Below are 12,061 nucleotides of genomic sequence, written 5' to 3'. Positions count from 1 at the left end.
AGTAGCTGGGACTACAGGCGCCCGCCACCTCGCCCGGCTAATTTTTTGTATCTTTTTAGTAGAGCCAGGGTTTCACCGTGTTAGCCAGGATGGTCTCGATCTCCTGACCTCGTGATCCGCCCGTCTCGGCCTCCCAAAGTGCTGGGATTACAGGCTTGAGCCACCGCGCCCGGCCCCCATCTCTATTAAAAATACAAAAATTAGCTGGGTGTGATGGTGGGTGCCTGTAATCCCAGCTACTCGGGAGGCTGAGGCAGAAGAATTGCTTGAACCCAAGAGGTAGAGGTTGTAGTAAACCAAGATCATGCCACTGCACTCCAGCCTGGGCAACAGAGCAAGACTCCATCTCAAAAAAAAAAAAAGAAGAAGGTTAAAATGGGGGCCAGGCACAGTGGCTCACTTCTACAATCCCAGAACTTTAGGAGGCTGAGGCGGGAGAATAGATTGAGGCCTGAAGTTCAAAAGTAGCCTGGGCAACATAGCAAGGCCCCATCTCTATATTTAAAATATATATATAGGCCAGGTGCGGTGGCTCACGCCTGCAATCCCAGCACTTTGGAAGGCCGAGGCGGGAGGATCACAAGGTCAGGAGATCGAGACCATCCTGGCTAACACAGTGAAACCCTGTCTCTACTAAAAATACAAAACAATTAGCCAGGCGTGGTGGCAGGTGCCTGAGTCCCAGCTACTCGGGAGGCTGAGGCAGGAGAATGGTGTGAATCTGGGAGGCAGAACTTGCAGTGAGCCGAGATCGCACCACTGCACTCCAGCCTGGGCAACAAAGCGAGACTCTGTCTCAAAAATACATAAATAAATAAATAAATTATATATATATATATATATATATATGGCTGGGCACGGTGGCTCACGCCTGTAATCCCAGCACTTTGGGAGGCCAAGGCAGGAGGATCACGAGGTCAAGAGATCGAGACCATCCTGGCCAACATGGTGAAACCCTGTCTCTACTGAAAATTCAAAAATTAGCTGGGCATAGTGGTATGTGCCTATAGTCCCAGCTACTTGGGAGGCTGAGGCAGGAGAATTGCTTGAACCCGGGAGGCAGAGGTTGCAGTGAGCCGAGATCGCGCAACTGCACTCCAGCCTGGCAACAGAGCAAGACTCCGTCTCAAAAAATATATATATATACACACACACACACGTGTATGTATATATATATATGTATATAAAAAATGGTTAAAATGGCAACTTTCATATTTTACCACAATTTAAAAAATTAACATGATATACCACAACCACTGAATTGCACTCTTTGAGTGGATTGTGTGGTATATGAATTATATATCAATAACCTGTTTTGTTTTGTTTTTGAGACAGAGTCTTGCTTTGTTGCCCAGGCAACAATGGCACGATCTCAGCTCACTGCAACCTCTGCCTCCCGGGTTCAAGTGATACTCCCGCCTTAGCCTCCTGAGTAGCTGAGATTATAGGCATGCACCACCATGGCCCGCTAATATTTGTTTTGTGTTTTGTTTTGTTTTGGAGATGGAGTCTCACTCTGTCACCCATGCAGGAGTGCAGTGGCATGATCTTAACTCACTACAACCTCCGCCTGCTGTGTTCAAGCGATTCTCCTGCCTCAGCCTCCCAAGTAGCTGGAACTATAAGCTTCCGCCACCACACCAGGCTAATTTTTTGTATTTTTAGTGGAGATGAGGTTTCACTGTGTTAGCCGGGATGGTCTCAGTCTCCTGACCTCGTGATCCGCCCGCCTCGGCCTCCCAAAGTGTTGGGATTAAAGGCGTGAGCCACCACCCCAGGCCAATAATATTCGTATTTTTATTAGAGGAGGGATTTCACCATGTTGGCCAGGGTGGCCTCGAATGCCTGACCTCCGGTCAATAATCTGTTTTCTTAAAAAGATTCATGGTGAAGATATGCAGAAATTGGAACCCCCATTCACTACTGGTGAAGATGTAAAATGGGGTAACTACTTTGGAAAATACTCTGGCAATTTCTTGAAGGGCTTATCATAGAGTTACCATATAATCCAACAATTCCACTCCTAGGTATACACCCAAGAGAAAAAAAAACTAAATGTCCATAGAAAATGTGTACACAGGCCGGGCGCGGTGGCTCAAGCCTGTAATCCCTGCACTTTGGGAGGCCGAGACGGGCGGATCACGAGGTCAGGAGATCGAGACCATCCTGGCTAACACGGTGAAACCCCGTCTCTACTAAAAAATACAAAAAACTAGCCGGGCGAGGTGGCAGGCGCCTGTAGTCCCAGCTACTCGGGAGCCTGAGGCAGGAGAATGGCGGGAACCCAGGAGGCGGAGCTTGCAGTGAGTGGAGATCCGGCCACAGCACTCCAGCCTGGGCGACAGAGCAAGACTCCGTCTCAAAAAAAAAAAAAAAAAAAAAAAAAAAAAAAGAAAATGTGTACACAAATGTTCATAACAGCATTATACACAATAGCCCAAAATTTGAAACAACCCAGATGTTCCACAATGGATGAATGGATAAATAAAATGTAGTATATTCATACAACGAAATGTTATTCAGCAATAAAAAGGGATGAAGTAATGATACATGTTACAACATAGATAAACCTTGAAAACATACTAAGTGAAAGAAGTCAGTCAAAAAAGACCACATATATGATAGCATTTATATGATATGTCTAGAGTAGACAAATCTATAGAGGCAAAAAGTGGATTATTAATGCCTAGGGCTGGGGTGATGGAGAGAATGGAACGTGATGGCTAAAGCGTTTCTTGGCCAGACACAGTGGCTCACACCTGTAATCTCAGCATTTTGGGAGGCTGAGGCAGGAGGATGTCTCGAGCCCAGGAGTTCAAGACTAGCCTGGACAACATAGTGACACCCAGTCTCAACAAAAAAGAATAAATATTGTTTTAAAGAAAAAATAATAAAGTCAAAAAAGTGAAAAAAATAATAAAGGGGCACGGGGTTTCTTTTCAGGGTGATTTTTTTAAAGTTCTGAATTTTTTTTTTTTTTTTTTTAAAACAGGGTCTCACTCTGTCACCCAGGCTGGCTTGCAGTGGCATCATCACAGCTCACTACAGCCTTGACTTCCAGGGTTCAAGCGAGCCTCCCACCTCAACCTCCCAAGTAGCTGGGACTACAGGTACTGGGACTCCTGAGTAGCTGGGACTATAGTTTATGCACAGAATTTGAGCCTCCCTCTCTGTGGCTCTTATTTTGATAGGATTTCCTCCCATTATTGCCACCTGCTGGGGTTGCCCTGAACAATTCAAGCTAGTAAGACTGCGGGGTTTGGGTTTTTGTTGTTTTGTTTTCGTTGTTGTTGTTGTTTTAAGAGATAAGATCTCCTGCACAGTGGTTCACGCCTGTAATCCCAGCACTTTGGGAGGCTGAAATGGGTGGATCACCTAAGGTCAGGAGTTCAAGACCAGCCTGGGCAACATGGTGAAACCCCGTCTCTACTAAAAACACACAAAAATTAGCCGGGCATGGTGGCAGGTGCTTGTAGTCCCAGCTACTCGGGAGACTGAGGCAGGAGAATCACTTGAACCTGGGAGGCAGAGGTTGCTGTGAGCTGAGATCACACCACTGTACTCCAGCCTGAGCAACAGAGTGAAACTCTGTCTCAAAAAAAAAAAAAAAAAAAGAGAAAGAGATGAGGTCTTACTGTGTTGCCTAAGTTGGAATACAGTGGGTATTCACAGGCACAATCTTAGTGCTCTACAGCCTTGAACTCCTGGGCTCAGGGTTTCCTCCCACCTCAGCCTTCTGAGTAGGTGGGACTACAGGCACACACCACTACCCCCAGCTTTGTTTTAACCACTCACTTTGCAGACTTTGGACTTCCCTTAGACTAAAAGCTGTAAAACACGGGAAATCCATTCAGTCCTCTTCTCTTCCAGGTATCCACCTCTGTGCAGTATATTCCTCCTGTTGTTTGCTTGCTAATGACTTCAGGTAGTTTTTGTTTGTTTGTTCTTTAATATTTTGCTCTGAGTATATCATTCCTTTTTACAGAAGACTTGGTGTGATGGGAATTACTCAGCCATGATTGGAAATGGAACTTCCTCTTGTGTTTTTTGACATATTCCCATCATTTTGCTAGGGTGTTGGGGGTGGCAGGGGATGGGAGGGACTTCCTTAATTTCTATCATAACAGGATATTTCAAGCTTACCTTATAATTTCCCTGTTCCAGCCCTAAAGTCATCCATTTCTCTAAGAAGCTGTTTCTTTGTTGTGAGGAATAATATTTAGAAACCAAGATCTTGGTACCAAGCCTGCTCATTGTTACATTGTGTTAGTACTTCTAAGCCTTTAACACACAGAGGCTGAACCTCTAGCTCTATCTCTATAGATGTATATGAAATTATGGGTTTATACTGATGCCTCTAACTCCAGTTCCACCCATCTAAGACTCCTTTGTATTCCCTAATTCGTATCTAAATCTACTTTTTTCCTACAGTGAGAACTCTAGCTTCCACCTTCTTTTATATATCATTTGCTTAATTCTATAATATGCTCAACATAGTTTCTCAATTACTATTCCCATACCACTTCTGCTTCAGTACAGTTTTGGTGTTCATTTGTTTTTTTTGTTTGTTTGTTTGTTTTTTTTGAGACGGAGTCTCGCTCTGTCGCCCAGGCTGGACTGCAGTGGCCGGATCTCGGCTCACTGCAAGCTCCGCCTCCCAGGTTCAGGCCATTCTCCTGCCTCAGCCTCCGAGTAGCTGGGACTACAGGCGCCCGCCACCACGCCCGGCTAGTTTTTTTGTATTTTTAGTAGAGACGGGGTTTCACCATGTTAGCCAGGATGGTCTCGATCTCCTGACCTCGTGATCCGCCCGTCTCGGCCTCCCAAAGTGCTGGGATTACAGGCTTGAGCCACCGCGCCCGGCCTTTGGTGTTCATTTGTAACATGAGTTAATTTCTGTTTTCATTCAGTTTAGGGTCTCCTCCAAATTTGGTGATTTCATGTATTGAATTTATCATTTTATTTCCATATAGTCTATTTTCAGGCCAGGCATGGTAGCTCACACCTGTAATCCCAGCGATTTGGGAGGCTGGGTCAGGAAGATCACTTGAGCTCAAGATTTTGAGACCAGCCTGGGACACATAGTTCCTGTTTCTGCAAAAGAAAAAAAAAGAAAGAAAAGGAAAAAAAATGCATATATATGTTCTATTTTCAAAACTGATGAATCTTTTATTGTAATTATTGAGATATAATTCATATACCATACAACTCACCCATTTAAAGCATACAAGTCAACAATTTTTAATACTCACAGAATTGTGCAACCATAGCCGCAATTAATTTTAGAACTTTCCACTCAGGCACAGTGGCTCATGCCTGTAATCCCAGAACTTTGGGAGGCCAGCTTGGGCAGATCACCTGAGGTCAGGAGTTCAAGACCAGCCTGGCAAACATGGTGAAACCCCATCTCTACAAAAATACAAAAATTAGCAGGGCATGAAGGCAGTTGCCTGTAATCCCACCTACTCAGGAGGCTGAGGCAGGAGAATCGCTTGAACCGGAGAGGTGGAGGTTATAGTGAGCCAAGATCACGCCATTGCACTCCAGCCTGGGTGACAGAGTGGGACTCCATCTCAAAAAAGAAAAAGAAAAAAGAAAAGAAACCTCAGCAGAGGAGGAAAAACTGTAAAAAAAAAAAAAAAAAAGAAAAGAAAAGAAAAGAAAAAAAAGAATTTTGTGAATAGAAATTGAAAATTTGGAAATGAAAATTTCAGACTAAAAATTAAAATGTCAAATAAATCAAGTATTACAGCTCTTTTAGAATCTGTTTAGCAGGTTTTCACCAGAAAACTCTCTAAAAAAATTTTTTTTTAAAAATAAGGTGGGCATAGTGGCTCACACTTGTAATCCCAACAGTTGGGGAGGCCAAGGCAGGAGGATTGCTTGAGCCCAGGAATTTGAGACCAGCCTGGGAGATCCTGTCTCTACAAAAATAAATAAATAAATAAATAAATAAATAAATAAATAAAACCCACAAAAAAATTAGTGAGGTAAGGTGGCATATACTTTTAGTCCTACCTAATTGGGAGGCTGAGGTGGGAGGATTTCTGAGCACAGGAGGTTGAGGCTGCAGTAAGCCATGTTCATATCACAGCATTCCAACCTGGGCAACAGAGTGAGACTTTGTCTCAAAAAAATAAATAAGGGCTGGGCACAGTGGCTGTAGTCCCAGCACTTTGGGAGGCCAAGGAGGGCAGATCACTTGAGGTCAGGAATTCAAGACCAGTCTGGCCAACATGGTGAAACCCCATCTCTACTAAAAATACAAAAATTAGCTGGGCATGGTGGTGTACGCCTGTAATCCCAGCTACTCGGGAGGCTGAGGCAGGAGAATTGCTTGAACCCGGGAAGCAGAGGTTGCAGTTAGCCGAGATTGTGCCACTGCACTCCAGCCTGGGCGACAGAGTGAGACTCCGTCTCAAATAAATAAATAAATAAGGCCGGGTGAAGTGGTTCACGTCTGTAATCCCAGCACTTTGGGAGGCCGAGGCAGGAGGATCACTTGGGCCCAGAGGTTTTATTTATTGTGTTAATTTAATTTAATTTAATGTATTTATTTTTGCAATGGAGTCTCCTCTGTTGCCCAGGCTGGAGTGCACTGGCGCCATCTAGGCTCACTATAACCTTTGCCTCTCAGGCTCAAATGATTTGTTGCCTCACCCTTCTGAGCAGCCGGGACTGCAGGTGTGCACCGCCACACTTGGCTAATTTTTGTGTTTTTAGTAGAGACAGGGTTTTGCCAGTGTTGCTCAGGCTGGTCTCAAACTCTTGGCCTTAAGTCATCTGCCCACCTCAGCCTCCCAAAATGCTGGGATTACAGGCTTGAGCCACAGCACCCAGCCTGAGCCCAGAGGTTCTAGACCAGCCTGAGCAACATAGCAAAACCCCGTCTCTACCAAAATAAATATATATATACACACACACATATATGTATATGTGTATGTGCTAAATATATAAATATATATATTTAGCCAGGGGAGGTGGCGCTTGCCTATAATCTCAGCTACTTGGAAGACCAAGGTGGGAGAATCACTTGAAACTAGGCTACAGAGGTTGTAGTGAGCCGAGATCGTGTCTCTACACTCTAGCCTGGGCAACAAAGCAAGACTCTATCTCAAAAAAAAAAAGATAACCTGACACTGGAAAATCTGGCAGATACCACCTTAACCTAATGATCAAGGCTAACATCACTAGTAATGGGGAAATCAAAATTGTGTACCACCTGACAGGATGCAATGAGAGCACAGCGTCCCTTTCATGCTATTCCTGCCAAAGATAATACATATCCTAAATCTAATCAGGAGGAAACATCAGACAAGACCAAATTGAGCAACATTTTGCAGATTAACTGTCCTATGATCGTCAAAAGTGTCAAGGTTATGAAAGCCAAAGAAAGAATGAGGAACTATTTCCCTGACTGAAGGAGACTAAAGCAGTGCAGTAACTGCTAAGCATTGCGTCTAATTGGATCATTTACGCATAAAAGACATTATTGGGATAAATGGTGAAATTTTATCAGCTGCTGAGGATTGATTTCCTGATATTGATTATTGTATTAAGGTTCCGAAATGTATGTTGTCTATGTGGTTATGTATGTGTGTTTGGAGAAAATACACACTAAATATTTGGGGGTGATAAAACTTGTCAGGTTGTCAACTTGCTTGCAAATAGTTCATGAAGAAATAATATTTTTGTGCTTTAAAAAACAATTCTGGCCGGGCGCGGTGGCTCAAGCCTGTAATCCCAGCACTTTGGGAGGCCGAGACGGGCGGATCACGAGCTCAGGAGTTCGAGACCATCCTGGCTAACACGGTGAAACCCCGTCTCTACTAAAAAATACGAAAAACTAGCCGGGCGAGGTGGCGGGCGCCTGTAGTCCTGGCTACTCGGGAGGCTGAGGCAGGAGAATGGCGTAAAAACCCGGGAGGCGGAGCTTGCAGTGAGCTGAGATCCGGCCACTGCACTCCAGCCTGGGCGACACAGCGAGACTCCGTCTCAAAAAAAAAAAAAAAAAAAAAAAAACAATTCTGGGCTGAGATCAGTGGCTCACGCCTGTAATCCCAGCACTTTGGGAGGCCAAGGCGGGCGGATTGCTTGAGCTCAGGAGTTCATGACCAGCCTGGGCAACACAGTGAAACCCTGTCACTACTAAAATACAAAAAAATTAGCCAGATGTGGCAGCATGCACCTGTAATCCCAGCTACTCAGGAGGCTGAGGCAGGAGAATTGCTCGAACCCGGGAGGCAGAGGTTGCAGTGAGCCAAGATCACTGCACTCCAGCCTGGGCGACAGAGCAAGACTCCATCTCAAAAAAAAAAAAAAAAAAAAAAAAAAAAAAAGAAACCTCTGTAAATTTAAAATAATTTAAGCATTTTAAAAGTGAATTTTTTGGCTGGGCGCAGTGCTTCATGCCTGTAATCCTAGCACTTTGGGAGGCCAAGGTGGGCAGATCACCTGAGGTCAGGAGTTCGAGACCAGCCGCCTAGCCAACATGATAAAACCCTATTGCTACTAAATATACAAAAAGTAGCTGGGCGTGGTGGCGGGTGCCTATAATCCCAGCTGCTCCGGAGGCTGAGGCAGGAGAATTGCTTGAATCCGGGAGGCAGAGGTTGCAGTGAGCTGAGATTGTGCCACTTCACTCCAGCCTGGGTGAAAGAGCGAAACTCCATCTCAAAAAATAAATAAACAACAAAACAATGAAAGTGAATTGTTTTTCCAGATAGCCACTTCAATTTTGATTACTCTTATCCTGGAGCTGCTAAACATTGATTGATATAATTTGCCTGTTTGGGAATTCTTCTTCTACTTCTTAACTTCTTAGCATTTATTTCCTCAATGAGATTTTTTTTTTTTTGAGACGGAGTCTCACTCAGTCGCCCAGGCGGGAGTGCAGTGGCACGATCTTGGCTCACAGCAATCTCCGTCTCCCGGGTTCAAGCAATTATCCTGCCTCAGCCTCCCAAGTAGCTGGGATTACAGGCATGCACCACCGCGCCTGGCTACTTTTTGTGTTTTTAGTAGAGACGGGGCTTCGCCATGTTGGCCAGGCTGGTCTCAAACTCCTGACCTCAAGCAATCCACCTGCCTCGGCCTCCCAGAGTGCTGGGATTACAGGCGTGAGTCACTGCACCTGGCCTTTTTTTTGAAACAGAGTCTCACTCTGTCACTCAGGCTAGAGTGCAGTGGCATGATCTTGGCTTACTGCAACCTCTGCCTCCCAGGTTCAAGCAACCTTTTCCTGCCTCAGCCTCCTGAGTAGCTGGGATTACAGGCGCGCTCCATCATGCCCAGCTAATTTTTGTATTTTTAATAGAGACGGGATTTCGCCATGTTGCCCAGGCTGGTCTCAAACTCCTGACCTCAAATGATCTGCCTGCCTCGGCCTCCCAAAGTGCTGGGATTACAGGCATGAGTGACCACGCGCAGCCCTCATTGAGATTTTTAAACATCCAAAGAATACAGATTATGCTTTTGCTTCTCTTGTATTAATATTCCTTTGTGGTCTCAAGTAGCCACTCTTAGCCACTTGTAAACACTAAAGGGTTTGGAGCATATGAATAATCTGAATAGCTCAGTTGCCTCTTTCAATTTAAGCCCATGGAAAAGCCGTTTAAATCATCTCTCTTAAGTCATATGATGGTTCCATGGACTACATCTGTGCTGATTGTTCTTTCATACCAATCAGAGGCCCCTGGGATTCATAGGAATACATGTCTCCATGGAAAAATGAGTCACTCCACCAACGCACAGCTGGACTCTCACACTCAGAGCCCAGTAGAAATGTGGAAATCTAAGTGGAGCACAAGGAATCTGTATCTGAACAAGAGTTTATACTCTTCCTGTTCTGTTAGGTTGTGAAATGGAAACACCGTTTCCTGGGAAAAGGGCCAGATTCCACAAATGAAATGGTTTTGCTTTAATATGCACAGCTGCAAAACACTTACTGCGTTTACTGAGAGTGGCTCGTTTGAAAGATCTGGTCTTGGTTCCAACTGGAAAGTTGAAAGGAAGGGGCTCTTCTCTTGTGCAACAAAATGGGTTTAACAGAAACCGTCTCTTTGAACAGCAGTTCTCAATTGGTTCAAGTGAGAGAAAGGGAAAAGGGTCATGCACATTACTTACCACACATTGTGTATCAAACATTTTGATATGTCCCTTTACAGATGTCAACACATTTCATCCTCAAAACAACCTTAGTATTTTTTATTATGGGAAACTTCAGGTGAGGTGTGGTGGCTCATATCTGTAATCCCAGCACTCTGGGAGGCTGAGGCGGGCAGATCACTTGAGGTCAGGAGTTGGAGACCAGCCTGGCCAACATGGTGAAACCCTGTCTCTAATAAAAATACAAAAATTAGCCTGGTGTGGTGGTAGGCACCTGTAATCCTAGCTACTCGGGAGGCTGTGGCAGGAGAATCACTTGAACCCAGGTGTTGGAGGTTGCAGTGAGCCGAGATCATGCCACTGCACTCCAGCCTGAGAGACAGAGTAAGACCCTGTCTCAAAAAATCAAGGCAAGGCAAAGGCAAAGGCAAAGGCAGGGCAGTAGTATTGGCATATAACCTAATGCACATCCTCCCATATACTTTAAATCATCTCTAGCTTAGGCGTAATACAATACCCACACATCACTTCATTTTTGTGGATTCAACACAGTATTTGGCAAATTCATATTTTGCTTTTTGGAACTTTGTGGAAATTTTTTTTACTAATAATTTCTATCCACAGTTAGTTGAATCCATGGGTGTGAAACCTAAGGATACAGAAGGTAGACTGGATAACGAATCCCTGTGTACATATCACCCAGCTTCAACCATAATCATAACAAATAGTCCAGCTTGTTTCATTTGTATCCCATCTACTTCCGCCAGAATTATTGTGAATCAAATCTTAGATGTGATGTCATATCATCTGTAAATACTTCAGTATATATCTCAAAAATGTACGAATTTTTAAAAAACATAACCACAATGCTGCTATCATACTTAAATTTTTTTTTTTTTTTTTTGAGATAGGGTCTCACTCTGTCATCCAGGCTGGAGTGCAGTGGCACAAGCCCAGCTCACTGCAGCCTCAACCTCCCAGGCTCAAGCCATTTTCCCGCCTCAGAAAAAAAAAAAAAGATTAATGAGTGGGTTGAGTTGTTACTTTGATATAATAATTATAGAGTTCCCCATCAATTTTCTGCCTAATAGTTTTAGCGGGCATTAACAATCATTAGCTCATTTTTTCACTAGAGGCCACAAAATAGTGACATTCTAAATCCATCATTCCTTCTTTATTCATGAGCTGAAATTGTTATATAAATAAGCGCTTTCCTTCACCCAGCCACTATTTGGTTACGCAGAGGTACAATTCAAACAGAAAAGGTAAAAAAAATTTTCTTTTTTTTTTGAACAGAGTTTCATTCTTGTCCACCAGGCTAGAGTGCAATGGCACAATCTTGGCTCACTGCAACCTCTGCCTCCCAGGCTCAAGCGATTCTACTGCCTCAGCCTCCTGAGTGGCTGGCATTACAGGCGTGCACAAGCATGCCCAGCTAATTTTGGTATTTTTAGTAGAGACGGGGTTTCACCATGTTGGCCAGGCTGGTCTTGAACTTCTGACCTCAAGTGATCCACTCGCCTCGGCCTCCCAAAGCGTTAGGATTACAGGCATGAACTACTTCACCTGGCCAGAAAAGGTAGGATTAACAATGCTTCATTGTTTCCCTTTATTTGCCAATTTTTTCTTTTTTTCTTTTTCTTTTTTTTTTGAGACAGAGTCTCACTTTGTTGCCCAGAGTGCAGTGGTGTGATCTCGGCTCACTGCAACCTCTACCTCCTGGGTTCAAGCAATTCTCCTGCCTCAGCCTTCAGAGTAGCTGGGACTACAGGCATGCACCACCACACCCGGATAATTTTTTTTTTTTTTTAATTTTTAGTGGAGATGGGGTTTCATCATGTTAGTCAGGCTGTTCTTGAACTCCTGACCTCAAATGATCTGCCTGCCTCGGCCTCCCAAAGTGCTGGGATTACAGGCATGAACCACTGTGCTCAGCCAAAATTGTAATATTTTA

The 12,061-nt window shown here is 44.2% G+C and overlaps 1 pseudogene; it reads left to right on the top strand.

The window, feature by feature from the left end:
* Positions 1-5,741: 5,741 nt before the first annotated feature.
* Positions 5,742-5,795, top strand: LOC112610453 (annotated as a pseudogene).
* The last annotated feature ends 6,266 nt before the right edge of the window (positions 5,796-12,061 follow it).

The sequence above is a fragment of the Theropithecus gelada genome, chromosome 16 (assembly GCF_003255815.1).
Source record: "Theropithecus gelada isolate Dixy chromosome 16, Tgel_1.0, whole genome shotgun sequence".
In the NCBI taxonomy this organism is placed as follows: Eukaryota; Metazoa; Chordata; class Mammalia; order Primates; family Cercopithecidae; genus Theropithecus; species Theropithecus gelada.
Note: the sequence above shows the minus strand (reverse complement) of the source record. Positions and strands in the feature narration are given on the sequence as shown.